At 54.6% G+C, this 19769-nt stretch overlaps 1 protein-coding gene across 5 annotated transcripts in view; it reads right to left on the bottom strand.

Moving 5' to 3' along the window:
* Window positions 1-19769, bottom strand: part of LOC122546628 (complement C1q tumor necrosis factor-related protein 4-like) — a 124265-nt gene that overhangs the window by 33020 nt on the left and 71476 nt on the right. The window contains exon 1 of one of the 5 annotated variants that reach the window (XM_087996800.1): window positions 6181-6250. The exons of 3 other annotated variants lie outside the window; for them this stretch is intronic. The gene's annotated coding sequence lies outside the window, so the exon portion shown is untranslated. Of the gene's footprint in view, window positions 1-6173; window positions 6251-19769 lie in introns of those variants that run through there. One more of the 5 variants, XM_087996798.1, reaches the window with a different exon arrangement.

Genomic DNA, 19769 nt, shown 5'->3' with positions numbered 1-19769 from the left:
GTGCCGCACTGTCGGAGGGTCAGTGCTGAGGGAGTGGTGCACTGTCAGAGGGTCAGTACTGAGGGAGTGCCGCACTGTCAGAGGGTCAGTGCTGAGGGAGTGCTGCACTGTCAGAGGGTCAGTGCTGAGGGAGTGCCGCACTGTCAGACGGTCAGTGCTAAGGGAGTGCCGCACTGTCGGAGGGTCACCGCTGAGGGAGTGCCGCACTGTCGGAGGGTCAGTGCTGAGGGAGTGCCGTACTGTCGGAGGGTCAGTGCTGAGGGAGTGCCGCACTGTCAGAGGGTCAGTGCTGAGGGAGTGCCGCACTGTCAGAGGGTCAGTACTGAGGGAGTGCCGCACTGTCAGAGGGTCAGTACTGAGGGTGTGCCGCACTGTCAGAGGGTCAGTGCTGAGGGAGTGTCGCACTGTCCGAGGGTCAGTGCTGAGGGAGTGCCGCACTGTCAGAGAGTCAGTACTGAGGGAGTGCCGCACTGTCAGAGGGTCAGTACTGAGGGTGTGCCGCACTGTCAGAGGGTCAGTGCTGAGGGAGCACCGCACTGTCAGAGGGTCAGTGCTGAGGGAGCACCGCACTGTCGGAGGGTCAGCACTGAGGGAGTGCTGCACTGTCAGAGGGTCTGTGCTGAGTGAGTGCGCTCTGTCAGAGGGTCAGTGCTGAGGGAGTGCCGCACTGTAAGAGGGTCAGTTCTGAGGGAGTGCGCTCTGTCAGAGGGTCAGTGTTGAGGGAGCACCGCACTGTCAGAGGGTCAGTGCTGAGGGAGTGCCGCACTGTCAGAGGGTCAGTGCTGAGGGAGTGCCGCACTGTCAAGATGGTCAGTGCTAAGGGAGCACCGCACTGTCAGAGGGTCAGTGCTGAGGGAGTTCCGCACAGTCAGAGGGTCAGTGCTGACGGAGTGCCGGACTGTCAGAGGGTCAGTGCTAAGGGAGCAACGCACTGTCAGAAGTTCAGTGCTGAGGGAGCACCGCACTGTCAGAGAGTCAGTGCTGAGGGAGTGCGCACTGTCAGAGGGTCAGTGCTGAGGGAGCACCGCACTGTCAGAGGGTCAGTGCTGAGGGAGCACCGCACTGTCAGAGGGTCAGTGCTGAGGGAGCACCGCACTGTCAGAGCGTAGGTGCTGAGGAAGTGCCGCACTGTCGGAGGGTCAGTGCTGAGGGAGCACTGCATTGTCGGAGGGTCAGTACTGAGGGAGTGCCGCACTGTCGGAGGGTCTGTGCTGAGGGAGTGCCGCACTGTCGGAGGGTCAGTGCTGAGGGAGCACTGCACTGTCGGAAGGTCAGTACTGAGGGAGTGCCGCACTGTCGGAGGGTCAGTACTGAGGGAGTGCCGCACTGTCAGAGGGTCAGTACTGAGGGAGCACCGCACTGTCAGAGGGTCAGTACTGAGGGAGTGCCGCACTGTCGGAGTGTCAGTACTGAGGGAGAGCCGCACTGTCAGAGGGTCAGTACTGAGGGAGTGCCGCACTGTCAGAGGGTCAGTACTGAGGGAGTGCCGCACTGTCGGAGTGTCAGTACTGAGGGAGGGCCGCACTGTCAGAGTGTCAGTGCTGAGGGGGCACCGCACTGTCAGAGGGTCAGTGCTGAGGGAGTGCCGCACTGTCAGAGGGTCAGTGCTGAGGGAGTGCGCTCTGCCAGAGGAACAGTGCTGAGGGAGTGATGCACTGTCATAGGGTCAGTGCTGAGGGAGAGCGCTCTGTCAGAGGGTCAGTACTGAGGGAGTGCGCTTTGTCAAAAGGTCAGTGCTGAGGGAGTGCCGCACTGTCAGAGGCTCAGTACTGAGGGAGTGCCGCACTGTCACAGGGTCAGTACTGAGGGAGTGCCGCACTGTCAGAGGCTCAGTACTGAGGGAGTGCCGCACTGTCAGAGGGTCAGTACTGAGGGAGTGCCGTACCGTTAGAGTGTCAGTACTGAGGGAGTGCCGCACTGTCGGAGGGTCCGTACTGAGGGAGTGCCACTCTGTCAGAGGTTCAGTACTGAAGGAGTGCCGCACTGTCAGATGGTCAGTACTGAGGGAGTGCCGCACTGTCAGAGGGTCAGTACTGAGGGAGTGCCGCACTGTCGGAGGGTCAGTACTGAGGGAGTGCCGCACTGTCAGAGGGTCAGTGCTGAGGGAGTGCTGCACTGTCAGAGGGTTAGTACTGAGGGAGTGCCGCTCTGTCAGAGGGTCAGTGCTGAGGGAGTGCCACTCTGTCAGAGGTTCAGTACTGAGGGAGTGCCGCACTGTCGGAGGGTCAGTACTGAGGGAGTGCCGCACTGTCAGAGGGTCAGTACTGAGGGAGTGCCGCACTGTCAGAGGGTCAGGACTGAGGGAGTGCCGCACTGTCGGAGGGTCACCGCTGAGGGAGTGCCGCACTGTCGGAGGGTCAGTGCTGAGGGAGTGCCGTACTGTCAGAGGGTCAGTGCTGAGGGAGTGCCGCACTGTCAGAGGGTCAGTACTGAGGGAGTGCCGCACTGTCGGAGGGTCACCGCTGAGGGAGTGCCGCACTGTCGGAGGGTCAGTGCTGAGGGAGTGCCGTACTGTCGGAGGGTCAGTGCTGAGGGAGTGCCGCACTGTCAGAGGGTCAGTGCTGAGGGAGTGCCGCACTGTCAGAGGGTCAGTACTGAGGGAGTGCCGCACTGTCAGAGGGTCAGTACTGAGGGTGTGCCGCACTGTCAGAGGGTCAGTGCTGAGGGAGTGTCGCACTGTCAGAGGGTCAGTGCTGAGGGAGTGCCGCACTGTCAGAGGGTCAGTGCTGAGGGAGTGCCGCACTGTCAGAGGGTCAGTACTGAGGGAGTGCCGCACTGTCAGAGGGTCAGTACTGAGGGTGTGCCGCACGGTCAGAGGGTCAGTGCTGAGGGAGTGTCGCACTGTCAGAGGGTCAGTGCTGAGGGAGCACCGCACTGTCGGAGGGTCAGCACTGAGGGAGTGCTGCACTGTCGGAGGGTCTGTGCTGAGGGAGTGCGCTCTGTCAGAGGGTCAGTGCTGAGGGAGCACCGCACTGTCAGAGGGTCAGTGCTGAGGGAGTGCCGCACTGTAAGAGGGTCAGTTCTGAGGGAGTGCGCTCTGTCAGAGGGTCAGTGATGAGGGAGCACCGCACTGTCAGAGGGTCAGTGCTGAGGGAGTGCCGCACTGTCAGAGGGTCAGTGCTGAGGGAGTGCCGCACTGTCAGAGGGTCAGTGCTGAGGGAGTGCCGCACTGTCAAGAGGGTCAGTGCTAAGGGAGCACCGCACTGTCAGAGGGTCAGTGCTGAGGGAGTGCCGCACAGTCAGAGGGTCAGTGCTGAGGGAGTGCCGGACTGTCAGAGGGTCAGTGCTAAGGGAGCACCGCACTGTCAGAAGGTCAGTGCTGAGGGAGCACCGCACTGTCAGAGGGTCAGTGCTGAGGGAGTGCGCACTGTCAGAGGTTCAGTGCTAAGGGAGCACCGCACTGTCAGAGGGTCAGTGCTGAGGGAGCACCGCACTGTCAGAAGGTCAGTGCTGAGGGAGCACCACACTGTCAGAGGGTCAGTGCTGAGGGAGTGCCGCACTGTCAGAGGGTCAGTGCTGAGGGAGTGCCGCACTGTCAGATGGTCAGTGCTGAGGGAGTGCCGCACTGTCAGAGAGTCAGTGCTAAGGGAGTACCGCACTCTCAGAGGGTCAGTGCTGAGGGAGCACCGCACTGTCAGAGGGTCAGTGCTGAGGGGGCACCGCACTGTCGGAGTGTCAGTACTGAGGGAGTGCCGCACTGTCAGAGGGTCAGTGCTGAGGGAGTGTGCTCTGTCAGAGGGTCAGTGCTGAGGGAGCACCGCACTGTCGGAGGGTCAGTGCTGAGGGAGCACCGCACTGTCGGAGGGTCAGTGCTGAGGGAGCACCGCACTTTCGGAGGGCCAGTGATGAGGGAGTGTCGCACTGTCGGAGGGTCAGTGCTGAGGGAGCACTGCACTGTCGGAGGGTCAGTGCTGAGGGAGTGTCGCACTGCCGGAGGGTCAGTGCTGAGGGAGTGTCGCACTGTCGGAGGGTCAGTGCTGAGGGAGCACCGCACTGTCAGAGGGTCAGTGCTGAGGGAGTGCCGCACTGTTGGAGGGTCAGTGCTGAGGGAGTGCGCACTGTCAGAGGGTCAGTACTGAGGGAGTGTCGCACTGTCGGAGGGTCAGTGCTGAGGGAGTGCGCTCTGTCAGAGGGTCAGTACTGAAGGAGTGTCGCACTGTCGGAGGGTCAGTGCTGAGGGAGTGTTGCACTGTCGGAGGGTCAGTGCTGAGGGAGCACCGCACTGTTGGAGGGTCAGTGCTGAGGGAGTGCGCACTGTCAGAGGGTCAGTACTGAAGGAGTGTCGCACTGTCAGAGGGTCAGTACTGAAGGAGTGTCGCACTGTCGGAGGGTCAGTGCTGAGGGAGCACCGCACTGTCAGAGGGTCAGTGCTGAGGGAGTGTTGCACTGTCGGAGGGTCAGTGCTGAGGGAGCACCGCACTGTTGGAGGGTCAGTGCTGAGGGAGTGCGCACTGTCAGAGGGTCAGTGCTGAGGGAGTGCCGCACTGTCAGAGGGTCAGTGATGAGGGAGCACCGCACTGTCAGAGGGTCAGTGCTGAGGGAGTGCGCACCGGCAGAGGGTCAGTACTGAAGGAGTGTCGCACTGTCGGGGGGTCAGTGCTGAGGGAGTGCGCACTGTCAGAGGGTCAATACTGAAGGAGTGTCGCACTGTCAGAGGGTCAGTGCTGAGGGAGCACCGCACTGTCAGAGGGTCAGTGCTGAGGGAGTGTCGCACTGTCGGAGGGTCAGTGCTGAGGGAGTGTCGCACTGTCGGAGGGTCAGTGCTGAGGGAGTGTTGCACTGTCGGAGGGTCAGTGCTGAGGGAGTGTCGCACTGTCGGAGGGTCAGTGCTGAGGGAGTGTCGCACTGTCGGAGGGTCAGTGCTGAGGGAGTGTCGCACTGTCGGAGGGTCAGTGCTGAGGGAGTGTTGCACTGTCGGAGGGTCAGTGCTGAGGGAGTGTCGCACTGTCGGAGGGTCAGTACTGAGGGAGCACCGCACTGTCAGAGGGTCAGTGCTGAGGGAGTGTCGCACTGTCGGAGGGTCAGTGCTGAGGGAGTGTCGCACTGTCGGAGGGTCAGTGCTGAGGGAGCACCGCACTGTCAGAGGGTCAGTGCTGAGGGAGTGCCGCACTGTCAGAGGGTCAGTACTGAGGGAGCACCGCACTGTCAGAGGGTCAGTGCTGAGGGAGTGTCGCACTGTCGGAGGGTCAGTGCTGAGGGAGTGTCGCACTGTCGGAGGGTCAGTGCTGAGGGAGCACCGCACTGTCAGAGGGTCAGTGCTGAGGGAGTGCCGCACTGTCGGAGGGTCAGTGCTGAAAACTTTAATCTGTAATCTGTTCACTCTGATCCCCCCCGCCCCCCAAACACAGACAGTATTTCTCTGAAACCCAACTGATCCTCAACTCTTTCTTTTCCGAACTGCTCGCCTCACAGCCTCTGCAGACGGAGCTTTCCGGAAACATGCGGTTGCTGGTTGTAGTGGATAGGGAGAAGCTGATATTACCATCCCACACACGGGAAGGTACTGGTGTAAACTGATGTGTAAAACAAGCATCACCCAGCCAGTCGTCAGGGCGTGCAAGCTAACGCCTGGAATATTCATGGAAGCAGGTTCAATTGAGGCATTCAAGAAGGACATTGGATACTTACTTTGATAAAAATTCTGTGCAGGGGTACACAGGAAAGATACACTGGGTAATGATGCTCATTGAACAAGCCAGTGTGGATACGATGGGCTGCTTACCATCATCATTAAATCCCTAGAGTGTGGAAACAGGCCCCTTTGGCCCAACATGTTCCACACCGACCTCCCCGAAGAGTATCCCCCCCAGACCCATTCCCCTCCATTTATCCCTGACTAATGCACTTATACATCCTGAACACTATCGGTAATTTAACACGGCCAGTTCACCTAACCTATCCATCTTTGGACTGAGAGAGGAAACCCACACACGGGGAGAATGTACAAACTCCACCCAGACAGTTGCCTGAGGCTGGAACCGAACCCAGGTCCCTGGTGCTGTGGGGCAGCGGTGCTAACCACTGAGGAACTGTGTCACCCAATAGAGTCTGTCTGGGCTGTAACAATTCTGTCAAGGCCAGACATGCAGGTTAGCCCCTCCTAGCAACATCCCTTTATATCCTGTTGGGTGGACCTTCTCTCATGTTGTCAGTTAATCCTTTCAGTTACTAACCACCAACCAGCAGTGCCCATGTCGAATTGTCCTCGGGTACATTGATGTAGTGACTGTGTCCCTGAAACTGTTTATAACTCAGCCTTTCCAACACGAGACAGCGGATTTTCCAATTCAGTCCAGTTTGAAATGGGAGTCCAGCTGGCTTGTGTAACCAGAAAACATGTATAATTCTCAGCCCTGAGCTCTGTTTAGATGTTACTAACAGTGACGGAAGCTCAGTGTGATCATGGGACTGTCTCCTATTGCCAGGGAACCATCAACCCCCATTCAAACCCCATCCAGCAGGCATTCACTGCATTAAACTCCAGCTCCTTCCCATCACCGATTATGGAACTGAAACTCCGCGAAATAACAAAGTAATATTTATTAATAATCCATCAATTGTCTCGATTAATAGCACGCTCTCTAGATTTGTTGAGAATACTCTGTTGCAATTGTGTGCTTAGAAACAGCTCCAGTTCATTTGCGCTGTCAATGTTGTTGGTGTTCCCAGCAGTGAATGTGAAACTGCTATTCTCTGTGTGAAAGGTTCATGCATTCTTCCTCCCAGCCAGTCCTCCCAGTGTTTGATCTGCTCCAGCATGACATTGCCACGGACAGCGGCCTGCTAGCTGTCAGGCAGCAGCCCTTTGCAGAGATCACACAGCCTGCTCACAACACCCCACAGATAAAACATTGACAGGGCAAAGCTTTCCGTCAGAGAGACAGAGAGAGAGAGACACAGATAGACAGAGAGACAGAGAGAGAGAGAGAGACAGAGACAGAGAGAGACAGACAGAAAGAGAGAGAGACACACAGACAGAGAGAGAGAGACAGAGAGAGACAGACAGACAGAAAGAGAGAGAGACACAGACGCAGAGAGAGAGAAAGAGAGAGAGACACAGACACAGAGAGAGAGAGAGACAGACAGACAGAGAGAGAGAGACAGAGAGAGAGAGACAGGGAGAGAGAGAGAGACAGACGAACAAAGAGAGACAGAGAGAAAGAGACACACAGACACAGAGAGAGAGAGAGAGAGACAGACAGAGAGAGAGACAGACACACACACAGAGAGACAGACAGAGAGAGATAGAGAGACACAGACAGAGAGAGACACACACAAACAGAGAGACAGACAGAGAGAGATAGAGAGACACAGATAGAGAGAGAGACACACACACAGACAGACAGAGAGAGAGACACATACACACACAGAGACAGACAAACAGAGAGAGAGACAGACAGAGAGAGAGAGAGACACAGACAGACAGAGAGGTAGAGAGACACAGACAGAGAGAGAGAGAGACACACACACACACAGACAGACAGACAGACAGAGAGAGACACACACAGACAGAGAGACAGACAAATAGAGAGAGAGAGGACAGACACAGACACCAGTGGCCCCTATTGTCACAACCCTCTCTTTCACCAGAGCTGCCTCCAACTCCACGTCCTCAATGTACACACAGGGGAAAAGCTTAGCGTTCACCAGAGGATTTTGTGTCAATGCTGGAGTCAGCTCCAGGCTGTGATGGATTGGGAAGGCTCTGTGGGATCCCATTGCTTGTTTGATTGCCCGTGAGAGGTTTGGGAGTGTTCAGGTTCCCCACACACCTACTGCCTACTTCCTTCCGACACAGTCTCCCCCTGTCTGACGTGATCCACACACACGCTTATGGAGAGGTGATGGCCCACTGGTCCTCTCACTTGACTGTTCATCCAGAGACCCAGAAAATGTTCTGGGAATCTGGGCTCGAATCCCACACGGTAGGTGGTGAAATTGGATTCAATACAAGAAAATCTGACATTGAGAATCTACCGATGACCATGAAATCAGTGTCGATTGTTGGAAAAATCCATCTGGTTCACTACTGTCCGTCAGGAAAGGAAATCTGCCATCCTTACCTGGACTAGCCTTTATGTGACTCCAGATCCACAGCAAAGTGGTTAACTCTCAATTGCCCCGTGAAATGGCCTAGCAAGCCATTCAGTTCTACCAATCACTAAAAAAGTATCAAAGAAACGAAACCAGATGGATCACCTGGCATTGACAGGAAAAGACAATGGCAGAAAAAGCTTTGTAAACCTTACAAAGTCCTCTTCACTAACGTCTGGAGGCTAGTGCCAAACCTGGGAAAGCTGTCCCACAGACTAGTCAAACAACAGCCTGACATAGTCATACTCACGGAATCATGCCTTAGAGAAAATGTCCCAGACACCACTTTCACCATCCCTGGATATGTCCTGTCTCACTGGCAGGACAGACTGACCAGAGGTGTTGTGCGGTGTCATCAACAGTGCTATCACACAGCATCTGCTCAGTGATAACCTGCTCAGTGATGCCTGGTTTGGGTTCCGCCAGGGCCACTCAGCTCCTGACCTCAGTACAGCCTTGACTCAAACGTGGACAAAAGAACTGAATCCCAGAGGGTGAGGTGAGAGTGACAGCCCTTGAGATCAAGGCTGCGTTCGCCCGGGTGTGGCATCAAGGAGCCCGAGCAAAACTGGAATCAATGGGTATTAGGGGGTTAGAGTATTACCTGACAAATAGGAAGATGGTCAGAGCTGTTGGATGTCAGTCATCTCAGCTCCAGGACATCTCTGCAGGAGCTGCTGGTAGTACCTTTTGTACATGTTGGCACCCTGGGCACTGCCCCACCTACACAGCTATGTCAGCATCCAATCCTGGCTCCCAGACATTTCTCGGCAAACATCATTTTGGAAACCCCACTCCCGGATGATCCTGGTTGAGTTCAGCCAGCGTCTGGCTGTATACTTTGCTCAGGGCAATGACTGTTGCGCCCCGGAATAATATGCTGTTCCCTACAGTGACCTGGTACCTCCAGGCTCAACAAGGGTTTCTGTTCTGTTGTGATGCCCCATCGGTTTCCCCTCTCACGACAGACTGTTCCCGTTTTGCCAGAACTGGGTCTCTGTGTGTCCAAAGTTTGATATTGTTAGCTGTGAGTGGAAACGCATCCAGAAAATGTAAAACCATGACAGATTCTTTCAGTGGTGGTACCAGCAGTGGTATATCTGCCAATGGGAGGTGGCTCAATGGTGTGCCCCAGATGGTGTCCCATCATGTCATTAGACACACTTGGGTATTTATGTTCTATGTCATTGGGAGTGCCCATTTAAAGTGGCTGGACATGCACACACAATGGAATAGAAGAGAATACCCTTTATTGTCACATACACTGAAGTACAGATGGACAGGAGTACAGAGAAAGGTTTTACAATGTCAACCCTCATGGCACCATCTCAGGTACGAGTACCCAGATACAAATCTTAGAGATTAAAAGAGGAATAAAAAGACAATTGGTTACCTTACTTTACAGAAATAAGACAGAGTTAATAAGGTAGTCACAACAACAGATTACACATACTCACTACATTGCAGCAGCTCAGAGCAGGGGCTACCAGCTGGACCAGACCCCTGTCTAACAACCCCATCCCCACTCCTCTCCCAACCTCCGGGTCACTCCTCACTGGCTCGCAGCAGCTCGCAGCTGCTCCAAGGTAAGGTTTCTCTAGGACTGCTTCTCATCTCCTCCCCTCACTCCGGGACTGCTTCCCCTGTTCCCCCAACCTGCCCCCTCGCTCAGGGACTCCTTCCCCTGTTCCCCCACCCTGCCCCCTCGCTCAGGGACTCCTTCCCCTTTCCCCCACCCTGCCCCCTCGCTCAGGGACTCCTTCCCCTGTTCCCCCACCCTGCCCCCTCGCTCAGGGACTCCTTCCCCTGTTCCCCCACCCTGCCCCCTCGCTCAGGGACTCCTTCCCCTGTTCCCCCACCCTGCCCCCTCGCTCAGGGACTCCTTCCCCTGTTCCCCCACCCTGCCCCCTCGCTCAGGGACTCCTTCCCCTTTCCCCCACCCTGCCCCCTCGCTCAGGGACTCCTTCCCCTGTTCCCCCACCCTGCCCCCTCGCTCAGGGACTCCTTCCCCTGTTCCCCCACCCTGCCCCCTCGCTCAGGGACTCCTTCCCCTTTCCCCCACCCTGCCCCCTCGCTCAGGGACTCCTTCCCCTGTTCCCCCACCCTGCCCCCTCGCTCAGGGACTCCTTCCCCTGTTCCCCCACCCTGCCCCCTCGCTCAGGGACTCCTTCCCCTCCCCTCCTCCCCCCTCACTCAGGGACTCCTTCCCCTCCCCTCGCTCAGGGACTCCTTCCACACACCCCCGCCCCGCTCTGGGACTCCACCTCCTTCCCCTTCCTCCCCCCCGCTCTGGGACTCCTTCCCCTCCCCTTCCTCCCCCCACTCCACAAGTGCTTCCCCTTTCTGGCCTTTGCTGTGGGACCGCTCTCCCATGCTGGACTCGGGGAATTCATTCTCAAACGACAATGGAAAAACTGTGAGCATCGTTTCCAATACAGTGATTCCCAGAGCTCACTGCCAATGGGTCATCATTTACCAGCAAGGAGTTTGAGTCGTTCCTAAGGTCAAATGGAAATCGGGATATAAGGACAGCTCCACACCATCCATTACCCAAAGACCTGTGGAAAGAACAGTCCAAACTTTGAAAGCAGGCTTAAGGAAGCAGCCTGCAGCTTCACTCGATCCCAAACTGTCCTGGTTCCTGTTTGGTTACAGGACCCTCATGCAACTACAGGTACAGCCCCCAGCGGAGTTTCTAATGGGGAGAGGACTCTGCACCAGGTTAAATCTGATCTTCCTAGTCCTGGCGGGGAGGGGGAAACAGCTGCACAAACACCAATGCCGGACACAAGACCCCTCTAAGTGAGAGAGGCAGTTTACTTCAGGGAATGAAGTTTGGTGTTGAAACCACAGGAATGGCCCTGCATGTGTAAGAACCATGGTTGGCGGGTGGGTAGTCAGGTCCCGTGAGGTATAAAGTATGGGTTGGGGAGGTGGCCCTGAACAAGCATGTGGACCACATGAAAGCTGCAACCTTGCAAACAGGGCAGGGGCAAAATGTTACCGGCCTTTCAAAACATCGGCAAAGCTGTCAGAATTAGTGGGCTGTCTTCCTCCACCTAGTGTCAAAGACATCTCAGAGGATAAGATGGACACAACATATGTCGCAGCCTTGACACTGTTACCGCCTGAAGATGAGTTTCGGCAGAGATGCTGTGGGTGCATCATGTGGCCTACGGTCTGGTAAATGCCACCAATATCCAAGGCAGTGTGAGAGGAACACAACCTGGTGCAAAAACACCCCAGGAGAGGCTGCAGGATAAAGAATGGGCCTACTTCCCATAAGTTAGAGGGGAGGGATGTAGTGATAGGAACGAGGTCAGCCAGATAGACCTTTTAGAATACAAGTTCCCTGAGTGGGACTCCTGGATGACAGATATAAACAAGACTGGCACGGATTCTGCTCACCCTGAGGGAGCTGGATCAGTGTCAGGGACTCGACCTGTGTCAATAAAGGGTGTCTTGGGAGCGGGATATTTCAAATAGCTGCCGTTTCGTTGAGTTTGGCCAATTTTCTCTCAGGCCCGAACTCTCCAGCTGTGGGCCAATTTCGGATGTCCGAGTTTGAGCCCACAATCAAACGACATGGGATATACACCGAGCTGAACAAACAGAGCCCTGAAGAAATCTCAGTCCCCCCCCTGCCAACCAGCGACATGAAAAGGTAGAAATTGGGATGTGAAGGATTGTTACTGTGAGAGTGAGGCTGGATTAAAGTCCCTAATTATATTTAAGGTTTCCTTCAACAGACAAGCCCCTCAGGATTTTCACAACTCCAGAAGATTATTATTACAGACATCACAAGATAGTCAGCGATGCCCCTAAGGGGAGACACCGCAGACAGTGGAGACATGCTGGTGAGAGCAGCACTCCCTATGGCTGAAGTGAAGGCTGCTTCAACCCAGCAGGAGGCCTTTCAAATCCAACCTGGAGCAACAGCTCAATGTGTTCACCAACCCGGCAGAGTCAAACTCCCAGCCAACAAACTACCCGACAAGATGCTAATCCCCAAGTCATGATGATGGTGAAATCATCTGGGTCCCCTTTGGTGCTGTGAGACCACGTGGGCAGAGAGTGACAAATCTTTGAGGGAGTTTTGCAGACAGAGTCAATAATGAGGCTGGCATATTGACCCAGCAAAACTCTTTTGGGAAAGAAAAGCATCAAATAATGCTGACTTCTTCAGAAACCCTAGCACACTGTGACCTACGGTTAGCAGCGATACTGGTGGCTGGTGCATTACCTCCAGGTTTGGGAGAAGTACTGATGTAGAAATTCCAGGGGGTTGACAGTGGATCGGACACTATACTGGGACCCTGGCTACAGGAGCGCATTTTCAACTCTTTGCAGTTTTAAAGTCCACTTGAACACTCCAATATCCATTTTCAGCGTCATTCATTTAAATGAATAAGGTTTAGCTTTCTGACCTTCCCCTGGCCTTTGTATCCTGCTGGAATAACTGCTCATTCACATCAATGTTCTGCCCCATTAGAAGTGAATACCAATGATGCCCTCAGCATGGAAGCAGACCTAGACCTGTCCTTTGCTGTTCACCCTGGGACACTTCTACGTCTGGTAGGCTTTATCTTCCAGTTTTCCCAATTCTGGGGCAGTGCATCCCCACAATTGTTTGGGATATTTCTGGGATGGGCTAGGCCGGTTTCCATTCTTTTGAGCTCGAGAGCTGTTGCCGTCGCTGCTCGAGAGCTCACACATAGCTCAAGGTTTCTGGTTGTTGGTCACTACTTTCTACACCCCGCTCTCTATTCTCCCTCTCCACCCACCAGCTTGGGTTTTTCTGCCTTCAGCTAACACTCACAGTGTCCCTGACTGCCTGGCGAGTTTGGCGTTCTTATCGCAGTGTTTCCTGCCCCCTGCCCACACTGCCACCATGCCCGATTGTGCTGAAGGTGGCCAAGGGAATCCCCTGCCAGGCCGAACCACCATCACATGGAGCTGCTGATCCCTACTGCTCTGAGGGGGAGGCAGCAGTTCAGAGCTTGCTGATCAACAAGTCTTCCAAGTGACAGTGGACAGCACAACAGAGAGAAAAAGACTTATCTTCTTCTGTAACCAGTACGTCTTTCTGAATGGCCTCATGGAGTGTGGAACGCGAGCAGGCCCTGGCTTCGAGCCTCTCGACAGCTGACAGCTCAGATCTGACACGAAGCCAGGAGCACAGACTCAGTCAGGCCCTGCACACCACCCAGAGCACACCATATCGCCAAGACATCTTCGTACAACCTCAGCCCCAACTCGCGATAATACAGCCTGGCACTCCCCTCACACATCACTGTTTCTGTCAGTCGGTTAGATTCCAGTCTTCAACTCATTCCCAGGGATCTGTTATTCCATAGATAAACTCCACCCCTCAGTTGGATTCCAGTCTGTAACTCACGCCTGGGTATCTGTTATCTCTATATAAACCACAATGAATCCCTCAGTTAGATTCCAATGGTATAAATTTATTTTTTGTCCCTGTTCCCTCCCTGGCCCTGTACCAGTTTTTTTCAAACTCATGCCAAACTGTATCTGCCACCTACACTCTTTTCCATTTTGGCTACTCTGCCAACTGACCCAGTGTTTACTGTGGGCAAATGTCAGGGACCATCTCAGAATAGATGAAAGAAAACATCCTGTTGAAACATTCATGTGCCTGGCAGGCCATTAATTTGAGAAAAACATTCTCATTCATAAAAACACACTTACTGCATTTAAATTTGTAACCTCAAATAAAGCCTGATTTTTAAAAAAACCTTCCATTCAAGTGCAACAATAATTAGAATTCAAAGTTCCACATTAAATAGTCTAAAATGACTTTTTGCTGTGAAATGGAAGGCACCCCACTGTGATAATGGATCCATATTAATCAGTCAGGCTGCATTACCTTAATAACGGAAATTCGCAAGTTAATGTCTACAGCCAGATTGAAACAGAAAGCTGTTAAGATTAAAAAGGGTCATCATTTTTAGAACATAGAATAGTACAGCACAGTACAGGCCCTTCGGCCCTCAATGCTGTGCCGGCCTTTTAACCTACTCTGAGATCAAACTAACCTACATACCCTTCATTGCACTATCTTCCATGTGCCTATCCAAGAGTCACTTAAACGTCCCTAATGTCTCTGACTTTACTACCATCGCTAGCAGTGTATTCCACACACCCACCACTCTCTGGGTAAAGAACCTACCTCTGACATCGCCCCTAAACCTTCCTCCAATCACCTTAAAATTATGCCCCCTCGTGATAGCCGTTTCTGCCCTGGGAAAAGGCTCCTGGCTATCCACTCTATTTATGTCTCTCACCATCTTGTACACCGCTATCACGTCACCTCTCATCCTTCTTCACTTCAATGAGAACGGCCCTAGCTCCCTCAACCTTTCTTCATCAGACATGCCCTGCAGCCCAGGCAGCATCCTGGTAAATCTCCTCTGTACCCTCTCCAAAGCTCCCACATCTTTCCGATAATGAGGCGACCAGAACTGAACATAGTATTCCAAGTGTGGTCTAAGCAAGGCCCTAAAGAGCTGCAGCATTACCTTGCAGCTCTTAAACTCAATTCCTCTGCTAATCAGAGTCAAATAACAGAACATCTTCTTAACAACCCTATCAACTTGGGTGCCAACTTTGTGGGATCTATGAACGTGGATCCCAAGATCCCTCTGTTCCTTCACACTGCCAAGAATCCTGCCTTTAACCCTGTAATCCGTATTCAAATTCAACCTTCTAAAATGAATCATTCCACAATTTTCCAGGTTGAACTCCATCTGCCACTTCTCAGCCCAGTTCTGTATCCTGTCAATGTCCCGTTGTAATCTACAACAGCCCTCCACACTATCCACAACTCCACCAACCTTGGTGTCATCAGCAAACTTACTAACCCACCCTTCCACTTCCTCATCCAAGTCATTTATAAAACTCACAAAGAACAGAGGTCCCAGAACCGATCTCAGAACTGGTCACCAAGCTCCAGGCTGAATACTTCCCATTTACCACCACCCTCTGTCTTCTATGGGCCAGCCAATTCTGTATCCAGACAGCCAGCTTTCCCTGTATCCCATACCTCCTTACTTTCTGAATGAGCCTACCATGGAGAACCTTATCAGACACCTTGCTGAAATCCATGTACACCACATCCACTGTTCTATCTCCATCAATGTGTTTTGTCACATCCTCAAAGAATTCAATAAAGTTTGTGAGGCATGACCTGCCCCTCACAAAGCCATGCTGACTATCTCTAATCAAACTATGGCTTTCCAAGTAATCATAAATCCAGTCTCTCAGAATGCTCTCCAATAATCTGCCCATGACTGACACAAGAGTGACTGGCCTGTAATTCCCAGGATTATCCCTATTCCCTTTCTTGAACAATGGAATAACATTTGCCATCCTCCAATTATCTGGTATTACTCCAGTGGACAGTGAGGATGCAAAGATTGTCACCAAAGGCGCAGCAATCTCTTCCCTTGCATCCTGTAGAAACCTTGGGTATATTCCATCTGGCCCAGGGGACTTATCAGCCTTATGTTTTTCAAACCTTTCACCACATCCTCCTTCTTAGCATCAATTTGTTTGAGTGTATCAGCCTCTTTCACGCTGTCCTCACAAATGACAAGGTCCCTCTCACTAGTGAATACTGAGGCAAAGTCTTCACTAAGGATCTCCCCTACCTCCTCTGACTCCAGGCATAACTTCCCCCATTATCTCTGATCAGCCCTAACCTCACTCGGGCCATCCTCTTGCTCCTCACGTAAGTGTAGAACGCCTTGGGGTATTCCTTAATCCTACCTGCCACGGTTTCTTCCAGTTTTACATGTCTTAGAAAGTCTTGGTGTGCCCCTTTAACAGCTAAACAGGTCTGAGACTGCTCTGATGCTCCTCACTAGATTTCAAAATCTGCTCTTTCATTCGGGAATCAGTATCAGCTGCACGGCCATCAGTTAATGTCATTGTTAATTGCCCTCTAACTGAGAGCGGGAGCTTCCGAGGCAATGATATTGCTTTCAGATGGAGAGACCACCATGTAAACATAGAAAGCTGCCTTCCCTGAAGGACGTTAGACCATCAGCTAGTTTTCACTGTGAATGTAGCTTTCATGATTACACCTGCTGGATCCATTTAAATTTCAGCAGCCACTATTTTGAGATGTAAAGCCATGCGTTAGCCTGGGTCACGGGATCACTAGCCCACTGACAAAACCATCTACTCTCACAGTTCTTTGACAGCACTGACAGGGCCTTTCAGCAAGCACACAGGGACCCCCCCTCCTCTCCCACATGGCCCTCCCCTCTCCCACAGGGACCCCCTCTCTGCCACAGGGACCCCCCCCCCCTCTCCCACATGCCCCCCCCCCTCTCCCACAGGGACCCCCCCTGCTCTCCCACATGGCCCCCCTCTCCCACAGGGACCCCCCCTCTCCCACATGGACACCCCCTCTCCCACATGGACACCCCCTCTCCCACATGGACCCCCCCCTCTCCCACAGGGACCCCCCCCTCTCCCACAGGGACCACCCCCTCTCCCACATGAACCCCCCCTCCCACATGGACACCCACTCTCCCACAGGGACCCCCCCTCTCCCACAGGGACCCCCCCCCTCTCCCACAGGGACCCCCCCTCTCCCACAGGGACCCCCCTCTCCCACATGGCCCCCCCTCTCCCACAGGGACCCCCCCTTCTCCCACATGGACACCCCCTCTCCCACAGGGACCCCCCCCTTCCCACAGGGACCACCCCCTCTCCCACAGGGACCACACCCTCTCCAACATGAACCCCCCCTCCCACATGGACACCCACTCTCCCACAGGGACCCCCCCTCTCCCACAGGGACCCCCCCCCCCTCTCCCACAGGGACCGCCCCCTCCTCTCCCACATGGACACCCACTCTCCCACAGGGACCCCCCCCTCTCCCACAGGGACCCCCCCTCTCCCACAGGGACCCCCCCCCCTCTCCCACAGGGACCCCCCTCTCCCACATGGCCCCCCCTCTCCCACAGGGACCTCCCCTTCTCCCACATGGACACCCCCTCTCCCACAGGGACCCCCCCCCCTCCCACAGGGACCACCCCCTCTCCCACAGGGACCACACCCTCTCCAACATGAACCCCCCCTCCCACATGGACACCCACTCTCCCACAGGGACCCCCCCTCTCCCACAGGGACCGCCCCCTCCTCTCCCACATGGACACCCACTCTCCCACAGGGACCCCCCCCTCTCCCACAGGGACCCCCCCTCTCCCAAAGGGACACCTCCCCTGTCCCATAGGGACCCCTCTCCTCTCCCAAAGGGACCCCCCCCTCCCATAGGGACCCCCCCCTCTCCCAAAGGGACACCTCCCCTCTCCCATAGGGACGCCTCCCCTCTCCCATAGGGACACCTCCCCTCTCCCAAAGGGACCCCTCCCCTCTCCCAAAGGGACCCCTCCCCTCTCCCATACGGACCCCTCCTCTCTCCCAAAGGGACCCCTCCTCTCTCCCAAAGGGACAACTCCCCTCTCCCATAGGCACCCCTCCCCTCTCCCAAAGGGACAACTCCCCTCTCCCATAGGCACCCCTCCCTCTCCCAAAGGGAAACCACCCCTCTCCCAGAGGGACCCGTCCCCTCTCCCATAGGGACCCCTACTCTCTCACAAAGGGACACCTCCCCTCTCCCACAGGGACACCTCCCCTCTCCCATAGGGACCCCTCCCCTCTCCCAAAGGGACCCCTCCCCTCTCCCATAGGGACCCCTCCCCTCTCCCATAGGGACCCCTCCCCCCTCCCATAGGGACCCCCCCTCTCCCATAGGGACCCCCTCTCTCCCATAGGGACCCCTCCCCTCTCCCAAAGGGACCCCTCCCCTCTCCCTAGGGACCCCTCCCCTCTCCCATAGTGACCCCTCGCCTCTCCCAAAGGGACACCTCCCCTCTCCCATGGGGACACCTCCCCTCTCCCAAAGGGACTCCTCCCCTCTCCCTAGGGACTCCTCCCCTCTCCCAAAGGGACCCCTCCCCTCTCCCATTGGGACCCCTCCCCTCTCCCTAGGGACTCCTCCCCTCTCCCAAAGGGACCCCTCCCCTCTCCCATTGGGACACCTCCCCTCTCCCACAGGGACCCCTCCCCTCTCCCAAATGCTGTGTTACATCTACCAAAGGGACAAACATCTCTGCAGAGCACTCCCAGGATCGCTGCAGAAGTGGTGCCTTCTCTTTGTGAAAGGATGGCCTGGCTCTTGAACAGTTACCCACCTGCTCTTGCCGGCTCTCATTCACACAGCCCGGGTTTCAGAAATCTAGCTCACCTAAATCACACCGGCCTACAAGCCAACTTATCGTTCAAAGGAACATCTGCAACCCCATGTAGATGGTTCCTGACCCGAGTCCATTCCTGCTTCCTTACAACTCAGAGACACCGTGTTCAGACGGCAGACTGATTCGGAGAATATCCGTTATTTTCACCACGGAGAGGGGTTATCGAACCAGACCTAAATCTGGCTCCTAACATTTCAGCTCACATTGAAATACAGGGTGCACGGATGGGAGGGAGGTTACCACACAGCCTGTCAGGGAGACTGAGAGGAAACAATACCACCCAGGAACTAACTTCAGGGAGAGTGGTCATGGGGTACATTTTATTCTCAGAGGGACACTGAGGTGAACGAGATGATTAGTAACAGTCAGAGAGGAAAAAATATATATATTAACATTAACTATTCCCTTTGAAATTCAGAAGCACATGACTATATCACCACTGCCCACAAACACCAAAACCAGGTATTACTCACTCTCCACCAGCCTGAGGGATAGTTAAACACCAAAACCAGGTAAAAGACCACTCCCTCCATGACTCCCTCGTCAGGTCCACACCCCCCACCAACCCAACCTCCACTCCCGGCACCTTCCCCTGCAACCGTAAGAAATACAAAACTTCCGCCCACACCTCCCCCCTCACCTCCCTCCAAGGCCCCAAGGGATCCTTCCATATCCGCCACAAATTCACCTTCACCTCCACACACATCATCTATTGCACCCGCTGCACCCGATGTGGCCTCCTCTATATTGGGGAGACAGGCCGCCTACTTGTGGAACGGTTCAGAGAACACCTCTGGGACACCCGGACCAACCAACCCAACCACCCTGTGGCTCAACACTTCAACTCCCCCTCCCACTCCACCAAGGACATGCAGGTCCTTGGACTCCTCCATCGCCAGACCACAACAACACGACGGTTGGAGGAAGAGCGCCTCATCTTCCGCCTAGGAACCCTCCAACCACAAGGGATGAACTCAGATTTCTCCAGTTTCCTCATTTCCCCTCCCCCCACCTTGCCTCAGTCCTTGGATGCTGCCTGGCCTGGTGCGCTTTTCCAGCAACACATTTTCACCCCCATACAGCAACCTGACCGAATACACACACAGCAACCTGAGCGTACACACACACAGCAACCTGAGCATACACACACACACACAGTAACCTGAGCATATACACACACAGTAACCTGAGCGTATACACACAGTAACCTGAGCATACACACACACAGTAACCTGACCGTATACACACACAGTAACCTGAGCATATACACACACAGTAACCTGAGCGTAGACACACAGTAACCTGAGCATATACACACAGTAACCTGACCGTATACACACACAGTAACCTGAGCATATACACACACAGTAACCTGAGCGTATACAC

This window comes from Chiloscyllium plagiosum, unplaced genomic scaffold, assembly GCF_037043375.1.
Source record: "Chiloscyllium plagiosum isolate Xiang-an unplaced genomic scaffold, Cpla_swu_hap1 HiC_scaffold_18, whole genome shotgun sequence".
In the NCBI taxonomy this organism is placed as follows: Eukaryota; Metazoa; Chordata; class Chondrichthyes; order Orectolobiformes; family Hemiscylliidae; genus Chiloscyllium; species Chiloscyllium plagiosum.
Note: the sequence above shows the minus strand (reverse complement) of the source record. Positions and strands in the feature narration are given on the sequence as shown.